Raw genomic sequence first — 14165 nt, forward strand, 5'->3', positions numbered from 1 at the left:
ATTTAGTTCTTTTCTACTTTTCCAATACTTGTCCTTATTGCTAAACTCTCAGGACCCCTCCTAGTTCATTAAGGAATAGTCTTCTCATTGCCCATTATATCTTCACTATCAAGTTACTCAAATGAGCGGGAATTCCTGGACATGTCTCATGTTCTAGAACTAGTCTCATCTCATGCTTTTTTCCATTCTGCACAAGGAATTACCACCTCAAACACATAAATAAAATCACCATCCTCGTTTCATTCCCTTTCCTTAGAACTGTTAGATTTTGCTCCTTTCTGACAAAATATGAGACAATCGATAAGGATTTAAAAAATTAGACAAAACTGATAGTTTAAAATTCTGGTGCTCACTTTGATTACACATACTAAAACTGGAATAATACAGAGAAAATTAGCATGGCCTCTTCACAAGGATGACAGGCAAATTCATGAAGCAAAACAAACCCGAAACCCAAGAAACAAACAAAGAAAAGCACTGAGTATTATGTTATCCAGTCAACTTGCGAATGAGAACATCTTAATCTTTATAGAGTGTGCAAACTGTGCGAAGCAGCTCAAACATGATAGAGGTTGTTTTTCTCATGCATAGGGTAGAAGTGGCTATTCCTAATTGGTGGGCAGCTTCAAGCAGGGATTCAGGGACCCAGGCGCCTTCTCACATCTGCCTTCTGTGCTTGCCTTGCATTGAGCTAGTGGAGTGGGAGTGAAGGAAGATACAAGGAAGGTTTTGTGGGCCAGGCTCACATCCTAACTGCACGGAGACTGGAAAAAGTAGACAGGAGTGTGCTCAGAAAACACTTCACCCACAATTCTTAGAGTTTAATGGTAAGAAAAATTTTTTCTCTCCTAATAAACCAACATGATTCATTTTGTAAATTAAGGAGAGTCATGTGTCTAATGGTGTTTTGTGTATTGCCTTAGCTGCCTGAAAGTTAAAAGCTAAAATTAGTGTTCAATTGATAGAACTATTCTCAACATAAGCTTTCCTGGAACAATTATTTGCTATTTTTCTTATATGACACTAGCTTTTTATCTTTGCTTTAATGCTCCAACTGCCTATGAACCTTTAGTTGTAACTGAACTAAAATTCTTTCTGGAAATCAGTGAAAGTAAAATGATGAATACAGATTTAATATCTTTCAAGTATGAAGCACTTCTGTAAGTATTTTGTTATTTGATCCTTTCAGGAACCTGGAATGTTGACAGGGCAGACATTTCTATTTCCCATTTACACATAAGGAGAATAAAGCTCAAAAATATTTAATTGAATTACTCATGGGGCAGACAGAGCCAGGGCTCAGGGAGTAGATGGTCAGCTCTCCAGCCATTGTATGGCCTGGCTCCCACTGGCTACAAGACAGCCTCTCTTTTTGATGTTGCTCTAAATCAGGGGATAGGGACTTCATTTGCAAAACAAGCATGCTGAGTTAATAGTACAGAAGCACTGTGCCTTGGTAACTGAAAATTAATGTGTAATCAGTAAATAATCAACAATTCCTACATTAAAATCAATGCAGAGAAAGACTGGAAAAAGAAAAGAATAAATAAGAATAACCCATTGCTTTTTACAAATTGTATGTTCCTTTTCAAAGGTATCTTAGTGATGACTTGTGAGAAAGTAAACAGGTAAAGCTTAATTTATAACTCTATTTCATAGTACAGAGTAATCACCAACTGAACACAGGCAGCAGGTCATAGCACTTTTTGCCCCAACTCCGTTAGTGGAATCAAAAAACCTATTTGTGCCTGACCAGGCAGTGGCATAGTGGATAGAGCATCAGACTGGGATGCGGAAGACCCAGGTTCGAGGCCCCAAGGTCGCGGGCTTCAGCGTGGGCTCATCTGGTTTGAGCAGAAGCTCACCAGCTTGGACCCAAGGTTGCTGACTTGAGCAAGGGGTTACCTGATCTGCTGAAGGCCCGCGGTCAAGGCACATACATATGAGAAAGCAATCAATGAACAACTAAGGAGTCGCAATGCGCAACGAAAAACTAATGATTGATGCTTCTCATCTCTCAATTGCTGTCTGTCTGTTCCTGTCTATCCCTCTCTCTGACTGTCTCTCTGTCTCTGAAAAAAAAAACAACCCAAAATTTGTGATGGCAGCAGAAAATCAGTGAGGCTCCTGCAAGCCCTTCTTCTCAGCATTAGGTAAGACAAATTTAATACTACTATAGCTGGCACAATTGGGAATGACAAAGGACTCTGGTGGTTTTGGCTAACTTGCCAGAATTCATGGGTGAAGTTAGCAAACAATGTCATCACCAAAACAAAGTAAGTGAAGTTGTACGTCAACACACATGAAAAATTGGTTTTCCTGCAAGCTGTGGCCTCCGTACTGAATTCTGTGATAAGTTCTAACAGTTTCCGGCCTGTTCCAATTTCTTTGTGTGCTTTTGGGATAGATGCTTATGAAAATTAATCTGAAACAGAGACAATGATGAAGAGTGTTTTTCATGAACAAACATTTTAACCTTGAGCTTCGGCCAGGACTGGGGCAGAGAAGGCCACCAAGAAACTTTTATAAAGGAGAGAAAAGGAAAGCAAAGATACTTACTGCTATTTACTTGTGGTGCATTGACTGAGTCAGACCTGTAGATAAAAGCCTATTTTTTCAAATTTCCTGAGAAATAAAAAAATTAAAAGCAAGAAAATAGACAAAGAACTACAATTTGTACTATTTGACTATACATTTTTCACATATTACCCAAGTATAGCATACTCAGTGATGACACAAGACCCCACCAACTCTGTTGTTAAAAATAAGAAGCCTCTGAGTTGTCCCTTGGTGATTTCTGACTTTTCTCCAAGATGTTGAGTCATACTTCCTTGGGCACAGATGTTTTGGGGTCTTTTCTTTCTTCATAATGTCTTACCACCATTTGATGGATGTGCCTCTCATTAAAGTTCTACTCTAGGCAACACTGTTCTCTGCTGAGGACTACCAGGTGCACTGTTTTCCTCTAGTCTTTGGCTTCCCAGTTGTGCATATATTCTTTCCTAATTTTTAACACATCTGGGGCCAGGTTGTCACATCAATCTTTTTTTTGTTGTTGTTACCAGGACAAAGAGAGGGACAGATAGGGACAGACAGACAGAAAGGGAGAGAGATGAGAAGCATCAATTCTTTGTTGCAGCACCTTAGTTGTTCATTGATTGCTGTTCTCATATGTGCCTTGACCGCAGGCCTTCAGCAGACCAAGTAATCCCTTGCTCAAGCCAGGGACCTTCGGTCCAAGCTGGTGAGCTTTGCTCAAACCAGATGAGCGTGTGCTCAAGCTGGTGACCTTGAGGTCTCGAACCTGGGTCCTATGCATCCCAGTTTGATGCTCTATCCACTGCGCCACAGCCTGGTCAGGCAATACTGGTCTTGCTATATACCCACATTGTCCAGTATGATAGTCATGAACCATATGTAGCTATTTAAATTAAATTAAAATAAAATAAAATAATAATTTAATAACATAAAAAATTCAGTTTCTCAAAAGCATCAGACACATTTAAAATATTAATAGCTATGTTGGCTAGTAGATACCATGCTGGATAGTGCAAATTATAGAATATTTTCTTTATCACAGAAAGTCCTATTGGACAGTGCAGCTTTGAGTAATTCTCTTGGTGTGCTATTAACTTGTTTCATTATCTCACTTCTGGCCACATTTATATAGCCAAGGGGCTACTCTCAGCGCCTTCATCTCCTTGGAAACATATCAGACCTCTCATGCCTTAGAGCTTGAAGGCCAAGCTGGTTCTTGGCCCTAGCAATACCAGAAAATATTTTTCTTCAAACTAGTTTAGCATCCATTTTTCTACTTTCCCCCTATAATTGTAAAAGATGAGAACATCCATTCTTTTCAGGGCAATCTTTACCTTCTCCTCCAACTCCTTCCCTTAATCCTCTCCCTACACGTGTTTAGTCTGGATTTATGTTTCCAACACATCATTCACAAAATTATCTGACATTGGAACAGTTCCCAAATTGTTTTAGACATGCTGCTCACATTTTAGTCACTTGAATGCTTTAAAGGTATTTCTGTTTTCGAGCCTGTCAAATGCTGGCGTCTCACTTGTAATATTTCTGCCTCCCTCCTCCCCCATTTACCCGCTAATGCCTACTTATACTTCATGTTCAAATACCGCTGTCTCAGCAAAGTCTTATTTCACTACCCAGGCTGGGTAACACCTTACTATGTTCCTGTTTTCTACTGTCAGAGCTCCTGTATGGTTTTTTTTTTTTTTTTGTTACTCTAATTGCATATGCTTTGGCTTGTAAGAATCAATGCCATCATTTGTTAGAAGGGTCAGTAGGAGATCCATAGATCCTTGAGGGTGGAGACCATGGGTGCAATGAAGAGCTGGGAAGAGAGAGCACAGTATCTAAGACTGGGTCTTAGGGAGGTCCTTCAAAGGGTAGAAAAACTACTGAAGTTGATATAACAGAGAAGCAGTGTTATTTCCCAGAAGTATAAGGATGAGAAGCAAAAAAAATAGAACAAGAAGGTATAGCAAGTCATATGCAGTTTTGTGTACTTTATGATTTCCGTTTACTTAACATTCACTTTATTATTTTGGAAAAGCTGAAATACATTATTTCTATTGGAAGAAGTCCAAGTAATATACCAATTCCCTTTGGATCATGGCCAACCCTCAATGACTGTACTGCCTGGATAATTACTCTTTTTATTTTTATTTATTTTTATTAATTTTAATTTATTATGTTAATATGAATTCGTGTTCCACTCAATATAACACCCTCATCCCCATTCCTGTGTCCCTATTTATACCCCCTTTGCCGCCCTACCCCTCACTACCTCCCCACTTCCCTCTGGAATTTGCTGTCCTTTTATCTGTATCTATGCATTTCGCTAATCACTTCACCTTCTCTGATCCTGTCCCCTCATCCCCCTTCCCTCTGACAGCTGTCCCTCTGCTTGCTGTGACCCTGCCTCTGCCTCTATTCTGATCCTCAGTTCATTTTGTTCATTATATTCTACATATAAGTGAGATTATATGATATTTTTCTTTCTCTGCCTGGCTTATTTCACTTAGCATAATAATCTCCAGGTCAATCATGCTGTTGCAAAAGGTAAGATTTCATTCTTTTTCACGGCCATGTAGTATTCCACTGTGTGTATGTACCACTGCTTTTTAATTCACTTGTCCACTTGTGCTGTTTCCAGATCTTGGTTACTGTAAACAATACTGCAATAAGCATGGTGGTACATATCTTGTGAATCAGTGATTTGATATTCTTAGGATATATTCCTATAAGTGGGACAGCTGGATCAAAAGGCAATTTTATTTTTAATTTTTTCCGGAAATGCCATACTGTTTTTTGCATGGCTTTACAAGTCTGAATGCCCACCAGCAGTGCATAAAGGTTCCTTTTTCTCCACACCCTCTCCAGCACTTACTGTGTGTTGATTTGTTAATGAGTGCCATTCTGAAAGGTGTGAGGTGATCATTGTGGTTTTAATTTGCATTTCTCTGATGATTAGTAACACTGAACATTTTTTATATGCCTATTAACCATTGGTATGTCCTTTTTGGAGAAGTGTCTATTCAGTTTCTCTGCCTATTTTCAATTGGATTGTTTCCCTTCCTGGTGTTGAGTTTTAGAAGTTCATTATAAATTTTGGTTATTAACCACTTAACAGATGTATTGGCGAATGTGTTCTCCCATTGTGTGGTTTGTCTTTTTATTTTGTTAATGGTGTCCTTTGCTGTGCAAAAGCTTTTTAGTTTGATATAGTCCCATTTGTTTATCTTGACATTTATTTTACTTACCCATGGAACTAAATCAGCAAAAATATTGCTATGAGAGACATTGAAGAGTTTACTGCCTATGTTTTCTTCCAGGATGTTTGTGGTTTGGGGCCTTATATTTAAGTCTTTTATCTATTTTGAATTTATTTTTGTGACTGGTGTAAGTTGATGGTCTAGTTTCAGTTTTTTGCATGTACAGCTCCAATTTTCCCAATACCATTGATTAAAGAGACTGTCTTTACCCCATTATATGCTTTTACCTCCTTTGTCAAATATGAATTGACCAAAAGGCATAGATTTATTCCTGGGTTCTTTGTTCTGTTCTATTGATCTGTATACCTGTTGTTATGCCAGTACCAAGCTGTTATGATTATAATGTCCTTGTAGTATAACTTGATATCAGGAAGTGTGATACCTCCCACTTTATTGTTCATTTTCAAAATTGCTGAGGCTATTTGCGTTTTTTTTTTTTTTGATTCTATATAAATTTTTATAATGTTTGTTCTATATCCTTTAAGTATGCTATTGGTATTTTAATAGGAATTGCATTGAATTTATAGATTGCTTTGGGAAGTATAGAAATTGTAATGATGTTTATTCTTCCTATCCATGAACATGGTGTATACTTCCACTTGTTTGTATTTTTCTTGCTTTCTTTTTTTTTAATTATTTTTATTTATTTATTCATTTTAGAGGAGAGAGAAAGAGAGAGAGAGAGAGAGAGAGAGAGAGAGAGAAGGGGGGAGGAGCAGGAAGCCTCAACTCCCACATGTGCCCTGACAGGGCAAGCCCAGGGTTTTGAACCAGCAACCTCAGTATTCCAGGTCGATGCTTTATCCACTGTGCCACCACAGGTCAGGCCTTGCTTTCTTTTTTCAATGTCTCATAATTTTCCAAGTACAAGTCTTTTACCTCCTTGGTTGAATTTACTCCTAGGTACTTAATTTTTTTTTTCTGCAATAGTGAAGGAGATTGTTTCCTCAATTTGTCTTTTTGACAGTTTATTGTTTGTGTATAAAAATGCCAATAATTTCTGAATATTAATTTTATAGCCTGCCACCTTCCCTAATTCATTTATCAGGTCTAGTGGTTTTTTGACTGAGACTTTAGGATTTTCTATGTAAAGTATCATGTCATCAGCAAACAATGATTGTTTTACTTCTTCTTTTCCAATTTCAGTGCTTTTTCTTTTTTCTTTTTGTCTGATTGCTATGACTAGGACTTCCAGAACTATGTTGAATAAGAGCGGTGAAAAAGGACACCCCTGCCTTGTTCCTGATCTTAAGGCAATTGCTTTTAATTTTTGCCCATTGAGTATGATGTTGGCTGAAAGTTTGTCATAGATGGCTTTTATTATGTTGAGGTATGTTCCCTGTATTCCCACTTTGCTAATAGTTTTGATCATAAATGAGTGCTGGATTTTATCAAATGCTTTTTCTGCATCTAGTGATATAATCATGTGATGTTTATCTTTCCTTTTGTTTATGTGATGAATCACATTTATTGATATGCAAATATTGTACCAGCCTTGCCTCCCTGGAATAAATCCCATTTGATCGTAATGTATGATTTTTTAGATGTATTACAGGATCTGGTTTGCTAATATTTTGTTGATAATTTCAGCATCTATATTTATCAGAAATACTGGCTTATAGGGTTTTTTTTTTCTTTCTTTTTTTTTATTAAATTTAATGCAGTGACATTGATAAATCAGGGTACATATGTTGAGAGAAAATATCTCTAGATTATTTTGACATTTGATTGTGCTGTATACTCCTCCCGCAAAGTTAAATTGTCTTCTGTTACCTTCTATCTGGTTTTCTTTGTGCCCCTCCCCTCCCCTAACCCCTCTCTCCTTCTTCACCCCACCCCCCGTCCCTCAACCCCCCGCCCCTGTTGCCATCACATTCTTGTTCATGTCTCTGAGTCTCATTTTTATGTCCCTTCTATGTATGGATTCATCTCAGTTTTTTTTTTCTGATTTACTTATTTCACTCCGTATAATGTTATCAAGGTCCATCCATGTTATTGTAAATGATCCGATGTCATCATTTCTTATGGCTGAGTAGTATTCCATAGTATATATGTACCAAAGTTTTTTAATCCACTCATCCTCTGACGGACACTTGGGCTGTTTCCAGATCTTCGCTATTGTGAACAATGCTGCCACAAACATGGGGGTGCATTTCTCCTTTTCGAGCCGTTCTATGGTGTCCTTGGGGTATATTCCTAAAAGTGGGATAGCTGGGTCAAAAGGCAGTTCGATTTTCAGTTTTTTGAGGAATCTCCATACTGTTTTCCACAGTGGCTGCACCAGTCTGCATTCCCACCAGCAGTGCAGGAGGGTTCCCTTTTCTCCACATCCTCGCCAGCAATTATTCTGTGTTGTTTTGTTGATAAGCGCCATTCTGACTGGTGTAAGGTGATATCTCATTGTGGTTTTAATTTGCATTTCTCTAATGATTAGTGATGTTGAGCATTTTTTCATATGCCTATTGGCCATCTGTATGTCCTCTTTGGAGAAGTGCCTATTCATCTCTTTTGCCCATTTTTGGATTGGGTTATTTGTCTTCCTGGTGTTGAGTTTTACAAGTTCTTTATAAATTTTGGTTATTAACCCCTTATCAGACGTATTGTCAAATATGTTCTCCCATTGTGTAGTTTGTCTTTTTATTCTGTTCTTGTTGTCTTTAGCTGTGCAAAAGCTTTTTAGTTTAATATAGTCCCATTTGTTTATCCTGTCTTTTATTTCACTTCCCCGTGGAGATAAATCAGCAAATATATTGCTCCGAGAGATGTCGGAGAGCTTACTGCCTATGTTTTCTTCTAAGATGCTTATGGTTTCATGGCCTACATTCAAGTCTTTTATCCATTTTGAGTTTATTTTTGTGAGTGGTGTAAGCTGGTGATCTAGTTTCATTTTTTTGCAGGTAGCTGTCCAATTTTCCCAACACCATTTGTTAAAGAGGCTGTCTTTACTCCATTGTATTTCCTTACCTCCTTTGTCAAATATCAGTTGTCCATAGAACTGTGGGTTTATTTCTGAGTTCTCTGTTCTGTTCCATTGATCTATATGCCTGTTCTTATGCCAGTACCAGGCTGTTTTGAGTACAATGGCCTTGTAGTATAACTTGATATCAGGAAGTGTGATACCTCCCACTTTATTCTTCTTTTTTAAGATTGCTGAGGCTATTTGTGTCCTTTTTTGGTTCCATATAAATTTTTGGAATATGTGTTCTATATCTTTGAAGTATGTCATTGGTATTTTAATTGGTATTGCATTGAATTTATAAATTGCTTTGGGTAATATAGACATTTTAATGATGTTTATTCTTCCTAACCATGAGCACGGTATATGCTTCCACTTGTTTGTATCTTCCCTGATTTCTTTTATCAATGTTTTGTAATTTTCTGAGTACAAGTCTTTAGTCTCCTTGGTTAAGTTTACTCCTAGGTACTTTATTTTTTTGGTTGTAATTGTGAAGGGGATTGTGTCCTTAATTTCTCTTTCTGACTGTTCATTGTTGGTGTATAAAAATGCTTCTGATTTCTGAGTATTGATTTTATATCCTGCCACTTTGCTGAATTTATTTATCAGGTTCAGTAGTTTTTTGACTGAGACTTTAGGGTTTTCTATATACAATATCATATCATCTGCAAATAATGATAGTTTTACTTCTTCTTTTCCAACTTGAATGCCTTTTATTTCTTCTTCTTGTCTGATTGCTATGGCTAGGACTTCCAGGACTATGTTGCATAAGAGTGGTGAAAGGGGGCACCCCTGCCTTGTTCCTGATCTTAAGGGGATTGCTTTTAATTTTTTCCCATTGAGTATGATGTTGGCTGTGGGTTTCTCATAGATGGCTTTTATCATGTTGAGGTATGTTCCCTGTATTCCCACTTTGCTGAGAGTTTTGATCATGAATGGGTGCTGGATTTTGTCAAATGCTTTTTCTGCATCTATTGAAATTATCATATGGTTTTTCTCCTTCTTTTTGTTTATGTGATGAATCACATTGATTGATTTACGAATATTGTACCAGCCTTGCCTCCCAAGAATAAATCCCACTTGATCATGGTGTATGATTTTTTCCATATATTGTTGGATCCGGTTTGCTAATATTTTGTTGAGGATTTTAGCATCTATATTCATCAGAGATATTGGCCTATAATTTTCTTTTTTTGTGTTGTCTTTGCCTGGTTTTGGAATCAGAATTATGCTCGCCTCATAAAAGGAGTTTGGAAGTCTTCCTTCCTCTTGAATTTTTTGAAATAGTTTGAGAAGGATAGGAGTTAGTTCTTCTTTGAATATTTGGTAGAATTCTGTTGTGAAGCCGTTGGGCCCCGGACTTTTCTTTGTTGGGAGTTTTTTGATAACTGTTTCGATCTCCTTTGGTGTAATCGGTCTGTTTAGGTTTTCTGATTCTTCCAGATTGATTTTTGGAAGATTGTATGTTTCAAGGAATTTGTCCATTTCATCTAGGTTGTCTAGTTTTTTGGCATACAGTTCTTCATAGTATTTTCTTACAATATTTTGTATTTCTGTTGTGTCAGTTGTTATTTCTCCTCTCTCATTTCTAATTTTATTTATTTGAGTCCTCTCTCTCTTTTTCTTGGTGAGTCTACTTAAAGGTTCATCAATCTTGTTTACCTTTTCAAAGAACCAGCTCCTAGTTTCATTGATCCTCTGTATTGTTTCTTTACCCTCTATGTCATTTATTTCTGCTCTGATCTTTATTATTTCCTTCCTTCTACTACATTTGGGCTTTACTTGCTGTTCTTTTTCTAATTCTTTTAGATGCAGGGTTAAGTTGTTTATTTGAGCTTTTTCTAGCTTCTGAAAGTGTGCCTGTAGTGCTATGAACTTCCCTCTCAGCACTGCTTTCACTGTGTCCCATAAATTTTGAGTTGTTGTATGCTCATTGTCATTCGTTTCTAGGAATTTCTTTATTTCTTCTTTGATCTCATTCTTAATCCATTCATTATTTAACACCCTGCTATTTAGTTTCCATGTGTTTGAGAATTTTTGAGCTTTTCTGCTGTGATTCATTTCTAGTTTCATGCCGTTGTTATTGGAGAAAGTGCTTGATATGATTTCAGTCTTCTTAAATTTGTTGAGAGCACTTTTGTGCCCTAACATGTGGTCTATCCTAGAGAATGTACCATGAGCACTTGAAAAGAATGTATATTCTGCTGCTTTAGGATGAAAGGTTCTGAAGATATCTATTAAATCAAGTTGATCTAGTGTTTCCAATAAGTCTGCTGTTTCTTTGTTAATTTTCTTTCTTGAGGATCTATCTAGTGATGTTATTGGGGTATTGAAATCCCCTACTATTATAGTATTGCTGTTGATCTCGCCCTTTAAATCCAACAAAGTCTGTTTTATATATTTGGGTGCTCCTATATTAGGTGCATAGATATTTATAATAGTTATATCTTCCGGTTGGATTACTCCCTTTATCATTATGTAGTGGCCTTCTTTATCTCTTACTATAATGAGCTTGGAAGTCTTTCCTTTTAAATACTTCAAAATAGCTTGAGAAGGATAGGTGTTAGTTCTTCTTAGAATATTTGGTAAAATTTGCCTTTGAAGCCATCTGTTCTAGGACTTTTGTTTGCTCTGAGTTTTTTTTTTATAAATAAATTTTTATTTTAATAGGGTGACATCAATAAATCAGGGTACATATATTTAAAGAAAACATGTCCAGGTTATCTTGTCATTTAATTATGTTGCATACCCATCACCCAAAGTCAGATTGTCCTCCATCACCTTCTATCTAGTTTTCTTTGTGCCCCTCCCCCACCCCCTCCCCCCTCCCTCTTTCCCTTCCTCCGGCCTCTTGTCCATGTCTCTTAGTCTCGTCTTTATGTCCCACCAATGTATGGAATCCTGCAGTTCTTGTTTTTTTCTGGTTTACATATTTCACTCCGTATAATGTTATCAAGATCCCACCCTTCTGTTGTAAGTGATCCGATGTCATTATTTCTTATGGCTAAATAGTATACCATGATGTATATGCGCCACATCTTCTTTATCCAGTCTTTTGTGGGTTTTTTTTTTACAGTGATTAAAGCCTTTAAGCAAACTCTTGTCCAGTATAGCAAGAATCCATAAAAGAGTAGTGTCCTTAACATGTTCACCAAGTCCAAGTTGGCCCCAACACCATGCCAAATCCCTGAAAAATGCAACCCAACCACAGTTCAGTCTGTTAGGAGCTGTCACAAGGAGCAGGAGTCCAGGAAAAGTCCACATGGCACTGGAATTGTTGTCACAATTCTATACTTTGCAGCTCACGCCCAAGTCCCAGTGACCACTGCTTTTAGCTGGTAATAATTCAGGTAGACTGGAAAAGCCATCTGCAGCATGCATGGATATGGAGCTTCTGTTCTCTTCTGCCTGGAGAGATGAGATCAGGGTGCTTTTCCCTGGAGCTCTACAACTGTGGCATGGTAAAGAGAACCTTGGGATACACTAAGCTGGGTGGCAAAGGTAAATTCACAATAGAAGTTGGCAAAAGGGGGAGAGAGAGCTCTAAATTAGGAGTAGGTCCCAGCCTGAAATATGAGTAGGACATTGAGGTAGGAGGAATAAAGGAAACACTATATATTGAACAAAGTAGCAGAAAATAGGACTATCAACAGAAATCTTTGAGGGAAGAATAAATATCCTGACTATTCAGGCAAGACATAGTTAAGTGGCCCTTGTACAAATGAGATCAGTTAACCTGCTTCTTGGAAGAAATACCCTAGGCTCATCCACAGTGTCGTAGATGGGGCCAATGGCCCTGGGCATCTTCAGCCTTCAGTGGCAAACCCCAGCATTCTGGGCAAAGTTAGGTGGCTGGAGCAGGGCTGGAAGAGACTGAACCCTCCCTTAGAGGAGCAAGGGGTAAGCCTACCTTCCAGTATCCCTGTTTCCTCACAACAGAGGCATATAAGCCTGGCAGGCTTTAGCTCAATGACCTTCCTCTTCACTATTGAAGCAGGACCCAGATGGATTTCTATGAGACTTCTTTGGGGCATTGGAGCCTTTAAGGGCATATCCTAAAAGCTGGTAATTCACCTGATCTCTATTGGGCTTTCTCTGCCTCTTGGTACCTTAAAGCCATGCTCAGAAGATCTCGCTGAGGAGTTTGAGGGTCCCCATCTGCCTATATAAACCTTTTCCATATAACTGGAGCTATTTGGAAAAAGACAAAAAAGTGTTATTAGCTGGATCAAATAAAGGAAGGTAGAAGTTTGCAGAAGATTTGGCATTTCCTGTTCATCAGCATTCAAAAGAAATTTAAAAAATTTTAAGTAAAAAGCATAATATGGTAGACCTGTAGGAGTTCCAGGATATGACTCTCCCCTTTTAAATTTTTTTAAATTGACCTTAAAATATTTGCTGGGTACACTTTAATAATACCTTGACTTTAACGATTGTAAGAGCTACCCTTAATTCGAAAGGTTTGACAAAATACAGTAAATGCTTTTGCTATATATGCAGGAGCATTGTCAGTTTAACCAGTTTAGGAAATCCAGTAATAGAAAAATGCATACAGACAATGAGCTATAACATGCTTAGCAGCCTCTCCTGTTCTGACAGAGGTTACTATAAATTCAGAATAGGTATCCACTGTAACGTGGACATAGGACTGTTTGCCAAATGAAGGTATATGAGTAACATCCATTTGCCAAAGTTGTCCTGGCTGGAGTCCTTGAGGGTTAACTCCAAATGAAGGGACAGATTGTAGTATAGGACATCTTGACAGGATTTACCAATCTACCGTGCTGCTTCCCGAGAAAGTTGAAACAGTTTACACAGGGCTGCAGCATTCTGGTGATGAATAGTATGAGACTGAATTGCTCAATCTGTCATGGCTGCTCCAAATAATTTTATTTTGGGTTGCTTGATAAACAAGGGCATTCCCTTGTGCTAAAGCTCCAGGGAGCATGAAGTGAGCTTGAGTATGTCCTATAAAACATGGAGCTCTGTGTTGACATACAAGTCTTCGAAGAAGGAGGAACTGCTGAAATAGTTCATCAGCAGTTGTCCAGCAGTTGTCCCTAAGACAGCAGTCTTTATAGTGGAATCAACCCTAAGTAAATATTTGCTGTCTGTATAAAGATTAAAGGAGGAATATAGCAAATGCTGAAAAGCCATGATAATGGCATATAATTCCAGTCTTTGAGCTGATTTTAAGTTGACTGTTTCAGTATAAAGTTGTCCATTGATTTGCAAAAATGATTTGCCATTTAGTGGAAGTTTCCCAGAGCCATTGTTGTTGATCCTTTGAAAAAAAGAACAACAATAATTTTGAGGCTCAAAACCTATAAGCTGTAAGGATCGCCTATGCCCCTTGATAATCAAGGAGGCAACAAGATCAAAATATGGAAGTGTATTCCATGGGCTAT

At 37.8% G+C, this 14165-nt stretch overlaps 1 non-coding gene across 1 annotated transcript; it reads left to right on the top strand.

Annotated features, from left to right (window-relative positions):
* The first annotated feature begins 345 nt into the window (after positions 1-345).
* Positions 346-450, top strand: LOC136312355 (U6 spliceosomal RNA). The gene has a single exon (XR_010726952.1). It is a non-coding gene; the product is annotated as a U6 spliceosomal RNA (small nuclear RNA).
* Positions 451-14165: the final 13715 nt, after the last annotated feature.

Source organism: Saccopteryx bilineata, chromosome 8 (genome assembly GCF_036850765.1).
Source record: "Saccopteryx bilineata isolate mSacBil1 chromosome 8, mSacBil1_pri_phased_curated, whole genome shotgun sequence".
In the NCBI taxonomy this organism is placed as follows: domain Eukaryota; kingdom Metazoa; phylum Chordata; class Mammalia; order Chiroptera; family Emballonuridae; genus Saccopteryx; species Saccopteryx bilineata.